Consider the following 6,577-nt stretch of genomic DNA (forward strand, 5'->3'; position numbering starts at 1 on the left):
GACCCTAAGCATTGCCCAGTATGTGATATTGCAATTGACTAGAATGTACACCATGTTGCCACAACATAGAAGATTGACCTAAACGTTTCTGAGACTATATCAGAGTTGTTTCTTGCATCAGACATGAAAGCATGAATACCAGAAAGAATAAATGTGCTCGTAATTTTAAGGCTGAAGCCAATGAACGATTTATTTATTTCCTCTCAATAAGCTGGATCCATTTGTCTATAGTGTTTACTTCCTCACTAGTCAACAGTAAACGTATATAAAATACTACACCTGGAATACAACGCACCTGACAAAATGTATATAGTCCTTATTGTGATGATGATGGTGAAATCGCCTCCTTTGAAAGAAGTTACATTACCAAGAAATCAAAAGATTTATCCATTTGATTTGGTTGACAAACAAAGCTGAATGCAATGTTTAAAATGGCATTCGGGATTTTTTTAAAATCACTTTCAAAAAATTGATTATTTCCCTGCTTTTAAAGGGATTTGACACAATATGATACAACTGCAAGAAAAACAAATTGCGTACAATGCATTGAATCTTAATTACTGATGTATCACAACGCTTATAACACGTGTATCTTTCGAAGGTTGTGACGTATTTTTCCAAATGAATTTACTGGGTTTGTCTAACCCGTAAATCCCAGTTAATTAAAAAATATTGTCGGTATATTTATTTGTACTAATCATGTGACTTTGAAATGCTAAATATACACACTATAAACTGGGAAACCATAATTTGCTTTTTGTTGAACGGATAAACTCAAGTGAGACAGCGACCAAATAGTAATTAAATAATGTAAAATGATGTATTATCGGCCTCATACTAGCTCATATTGACAATTCAAGGCTTGATTTGAGGAAATATTGTATTTGCCATTTTTTGGAACAACTTTTGTCAAGTACCTTTAAGGCACAATTCACTTACAAATTTGTGGACCAGATGCGTCGCCTGTCTTGGAAATCCATAATTTTCCAGTAAACATCACCATGGCCTTAATCTTTACTGAACATGACAAATGTGTATAAAAAGTTAGGAGAATCTACACCAAGCTGTTAGAAAGTAATTAATCTTCCAACAAGTGTGCCATTGACAACGTCCCTTGACAAAGTTGTCTGTGTCAACCATACTTAGCAGGCGACACAAAAATGCAGTGTTGCTTCCCTTCATAGGGCCCTGGTCATATATTTAATTGTTTTAATCAATTGTATGTGCCTATTGACGATTGCTCTAGTAACATCCATCTGTCAAATTAATCTATTAACAAGTGTGCCATTGACAACGTCCCTTGACAAAGTTGTCTGTGTCAGCCATACTAAGCAGGCGACACAAAAATGCAGTATTGCTTCCCTTCATAGGGCCCTGGTCATATATTTAATTGTTTTAATCAATTGTATGTGCCTATTGACGATTGCTCTAGTAACATCCATCTGTCAAACTATTGTTCTACATTTGTTCGCCTACACCTCTTGAACTTGACTGTTGAAACTTAACAGAAATGTTTGTCAGCCTCATGCTGCATGTGAATATAAGCACAAACAATAAATCCATGAAATACCCTTCAATAATTGGTTCATATAACCAAATAACCTTGTCAAACAAAAGTTCTACAAATTATTTTTGGAGATTTTCTGTAAATTCCTCTTAAACATAGCAGATGGAAAAAATAAATTTGATTTAAATAATGATGTTAAATATAATGTCCCAAATTGTCAACATTCTTCCTCATTTTAACACAGTATCTCCTTAATTTGATTTTGGTTTTCTTACCAATGTTGCTCTTATTCGGTTATTGTACACTACAGCAATCAATATTTAAGAACACACTTAAAAGTTTCCCTGTCATACAAACTGGATACACATTGAATAAATGCAAGCAATAAAAAATGACATAAATTGAATAAATTCAGGCTTGGTTTGAAAGACAATTACATTGTACCGTCTCCAATCATTTTTCTCTACAGTTGAGGTACTATATTTGTTACAAAACAGGAGCTCATTGACTTAGTTTCAAACAGGGTTGAATTTCAACAACTTTCGATGTAAATGTATAATGATCTAGAAATGCAACGCACAATATCACAACGTAGAAACAGTAGAACATTCTTTGTTCTCTGGACATTAACAAAGAAATTGAACTTTGTAAACAAATATCGCAGGCATTTTATTAAAAAAGAAGAAGATATTTCCGATACAAGACATTATATTTTAATGATTTGGAGGCAGAATTCTTTCAAAATGATGGTAACTTAAATGGAAACATTGAATATTTGTCTTTCATTTATAAAAAAAATCACACACTAACAACGAGATGTAACATATTCAAATTCAAAAGCCTGACAAACAATCTCAATGTATAGTGGAGTGTAACCGGAGTAGGGTGGAATATAGCCATGGAAGTATATAGGGCGAAGTTGTTGTCCGTTTTTGTAATACAAAATGCACGTTAAAACATTACATTAAATTAATGCTATAATTTATTTTTAACGAACTACTTCTACTGAGGAAGCGGCATACATCTAAAGTTATTGTCGATGGAAAATGGCCGAGGTGTTCCGAATGAGGAATACCAACTGGAAATGAGTGGCGGTGCATCCTTCCTGGAGAAAAGCGGTATTGATCGCATGGAAACCTTTGAGGACCATTACCAATGTGTAGCCGGTCCTAGAAAAGGGTGGATATACTAGTGCTAGTGATACTGGTGTATTTGTAGATGCCCTGGACGAACCTATATTACGCTGAAACACTTCTAGTTGTTAGATAATCCTACTGATGTGAGGTTCCCACGCGTCGAAGGCGTACTCTTTGATGGGTCCCACCACGCTAGTGAAAGACTGTTAATAGTAATATAACATATGTATTTAAATCCACTTGAAATACATGGTCACCAATGTTATATCCAAATTGTGAGGCATCGTGTTAAAGCGTATTAATGGGCTATTATATATAACATTACTCTTATTCTTATTTTAAAGCATTATAATAATAATATTAGTTTTATTTGAAAAAGTAAACACAAAAACTAATAGACAAGCTGTTTTGTTCATTTCTATAATAAAACCTTGAGAACTGCACAACAGGGGGTTAACAATTGGACGGAGAAGATGAGGAAGCAAAGAGATAAGAAGAGAGATTAGGGAGGGGTTAATGGTATGAAGGAGGAGTAGGAAACAGAGGATGATACGCTTCAGGAAAAGAGAATAATAGAAAGTGGAATACAGAACCATACAAAGGAAGGCAATCTTAGGAATTTAAAGGCAATGTGCATTTCAAACATGTAAATTGTTCAGTGAATTACTATCAGATTTGATACAAGACCAGGAGAGCCAGGAATTATTTTCAAGCGCGGGAGAAAGAGCAGGAGAACAATGGCGGGTCGTCGGCGGGAAGAGGGATCCGAAGCGTAAACGTGCAGATACAGGTAGTGTCGAACTGGACTCTTTCCAAACCATGAGCACATACAGAAAGTTAAATGTTCTATTTATAAAAATCGATACAGTGGGAAAAGCTCAAAGCTCTGTGATACAGGTAGAGGCCAGCCTTGAGCAGGTGAAACACAAAATTGAGGAGCATGAAGATAAAAACACAACTTTAACATATAAGCTCATAGATGTACAAGCAAGGGAGAAACGTTGTAATGTGATTATTTATGGGCTAGAAGATGATCAGAGGAAAGACATTTACGATCTTGTCAGTGATTTTCTCTATGAGATAAACTTAGACCCTGACGAGTTTTATAAAGAACATGCAGAAAGGTTGAGTTCCCCACAGCGCCCCGGTCAGCGTACAGCTCGTCCGCTTATAGTGACGTTCCGTTCACAAACGGAAGTTGACGCGGTCCTGCGCAATGCAAGATATTTGGCTAAGTCGAGATGCGCCGTGGATAGGGACTATCCAATAGAGATACTAAATGCAAGGAAAAGATTATGGCCAAAGTTTAAGGAATGCAAATCAATTCGTGTCAACAGAGTGCAACAAAAATATCCCGCCGAACTCGTGGTAAATAACCGAACGACTATGAATGAATTCCCGAACTGGCATACTTTACTAGCAAAACCCATACCCCCGACGTTCAATGCCATATGTAACTAGTGAAACCGCGTGACACGAGACCGGTTGGCGTTTCAAGCAGTGAGTGGCGTTTTGGTTTCGACATCCAGTGATAAAGTTGTGTCAGGTGAGGACGTGCCCCTTAGCACGACGGGATCTGCCGAGCCAGCGCTTACACAGCAACAGGCCAGTAGCAGGCCTTTTCCGGAACATGTGCCACTTACGCAGACGACTGGTGACATTAGTAATCTGACATATTCGCAGACATTATCGCAGTCATTGATTTCAGGTACTCCGATTAACAGTGCTATTGTTGATAAATAAAGTGCACGTGGTCGAGCCCGATCACCTGGCCAGTCATCAACTAATCGGAGCAGACCGAGATCAGCCAGCGCTAAACCAGCGACTACCACGTCACGAAAGAAGACACAGCTGACCAATCAGAGCGTGGTTTCAAATAGTGAACCGCCTATTGGGGTTAATACCTAGGACGGTTGTAGTACTACCGGTGTATACATAGACAACGTAAGTAGCACAGTTAAATTTGCTTTATTGAACATTCAGGGATTAAAACTTAAGCGTATAAACAAACTTGAAAGCAATGATTTACGATTGATATTTGATAAGAATGATTTAGATTTTACAGTTAGTGGATTTCGATGTAGTCTTAAATAGAAAAGAGAAACTTAAAGGCAGTACTCGAAATTCAGGTGGAATAATTTTATATATAAGAGATAAGCTAGCAAGTACAGATATGTGTGTTATGCAACAAAATGATTTTTATTTTTGGGTTTAATAGATGGAAAACATTTTAATCTGATGACTGATTTGCTGATTTGTGTATATTATATCATACCGGCTTACTCCAGCAGAAATGCACTTGTAGAAAATAGTACTTTTGACAATATTTTAGACAATATCGCCCATTTTCAGAGCGCAGGGGGAGATGATAAATATACGTTTATGATTCTAGGCGTTTTTAATTCACGCACAGGAACTTTACATGATCTTATCGAGGATGATAATGTTGAATTATCAAATCTAAATATTTTACCTGATGATTACATTGCAGATCGATTTTTGGCCAGAAATAATAAAGATTTAAATGTTATTTCGAATGGACGACTGTTAATTGATTTCTTAAAACATTCCGGGATGAGAATAGCTAACGGTCGTGCATGCGGTGATTGTGGTGACTTTATTTATGTTGGCAGTAATGGGTCAAGCGTGGTACTGTATTGTGAGCGATTTATTAAATGTTTTTCAGTGTTTTGTCAATCATTGACCAAATTACTTATCTGATCACGGTCTAATAGAATTTTCATTGTTAAATAATATTAACCAAAACGATTATAATATAGATTGCGAACAAAATGAAAGTTATGCGCCTGGGTTAAAAATGAATGCATATTATAAGTAGAACACAGAACATAAAGATGTCTATATGAAAGTATTAATGATATTGATTTTATAAACCATGTACAACAACTAAATAGTGATATGAGTAATATTGCTTCAAATAGTGACATAGACTTATGTATAGAGACATTGTTATATCATATTGATAGTGTTGTAAACCATTATTTGAGAAACATTCTAAACATTGAAATAGGCACATATCGAATGAGGGTCGGTTTGTTCTGCTATTTTCAAGCTCAATCAAAAGGTTTTAAACATTTAACACATTTTGAATTAATTTGTTGGTTGTCTTTGCTTCTAATTCTTTCCGGTGATGTTCATGAAAATCCTGGTCCTTCATCATCTCTGTCTACCTCCTCTTCTGAAGCTTTAACTGCGATTAATGGTAGCTTAAGCATAGTACATTACAATGTGCGGAGTTTTTACGGCAAAAAAAAACATTTTATATGCTGACCTACATAACTTTGATATCCTAGCCTTTACTGAAATCAGGCTGACGCCTAACATTGAAACGTCTGAGATTATAATTCCTGCCTCACTACTCCATTTAGAAGAGATAGATCTACTGACCCCCATGGACATATTTGTGTTAGAGCGACGTGATCTAGAAGTAAACGATGTAAAGTGTATTTGGCTTGAATTCCGCATGAAAACAAAACGTCTTTTACTTGGTACTTTTTAAAGACCTCCTAATTCCACTTCGTATGTTCTGGAATCCATTACCAACTCAATCTCACTGATACTGGTATAACAGATATAGTCATTACGGGAGATTTTAACCTTGCTATGAATAAATCATTATCTGAACAAAAGATTGAGTCATTGAATTTGTCACAAGTCATCCGTGACGCTACTCATTTTACCGAAACGTCGGAATCCATTCTCGACTTATTTTTAGTTTCATCATCAGATATTGTACTGAAATGTGGTGAAGGGGAACCTCTTTCTAGACCAGCTAGTTCGTTACCACTGGCCTATTTTTTGCATATTAAAATTTTAAAAACGGTCGGATCAACATTTAAACGTAAAGTTTGAAAATTTTCACAAGCGGACTACGTTAAACTCCGAACGCTTGTGTCATCTTTTTACTGGAATG

The sequence above is a fragment of the Mya arenaria genome, chromosome 17 (genome assembly GCF_026914265.1).
Source record: "Mya arenaria isolate MELC-2E11 chromosome 17, ASM2691426v1".
NCBI classification, from domain to species: Eukaryota; Metazoa; Mollusca; class Bivalvia; order Myida; family Myidae; genus Mya; species Mya arenaria.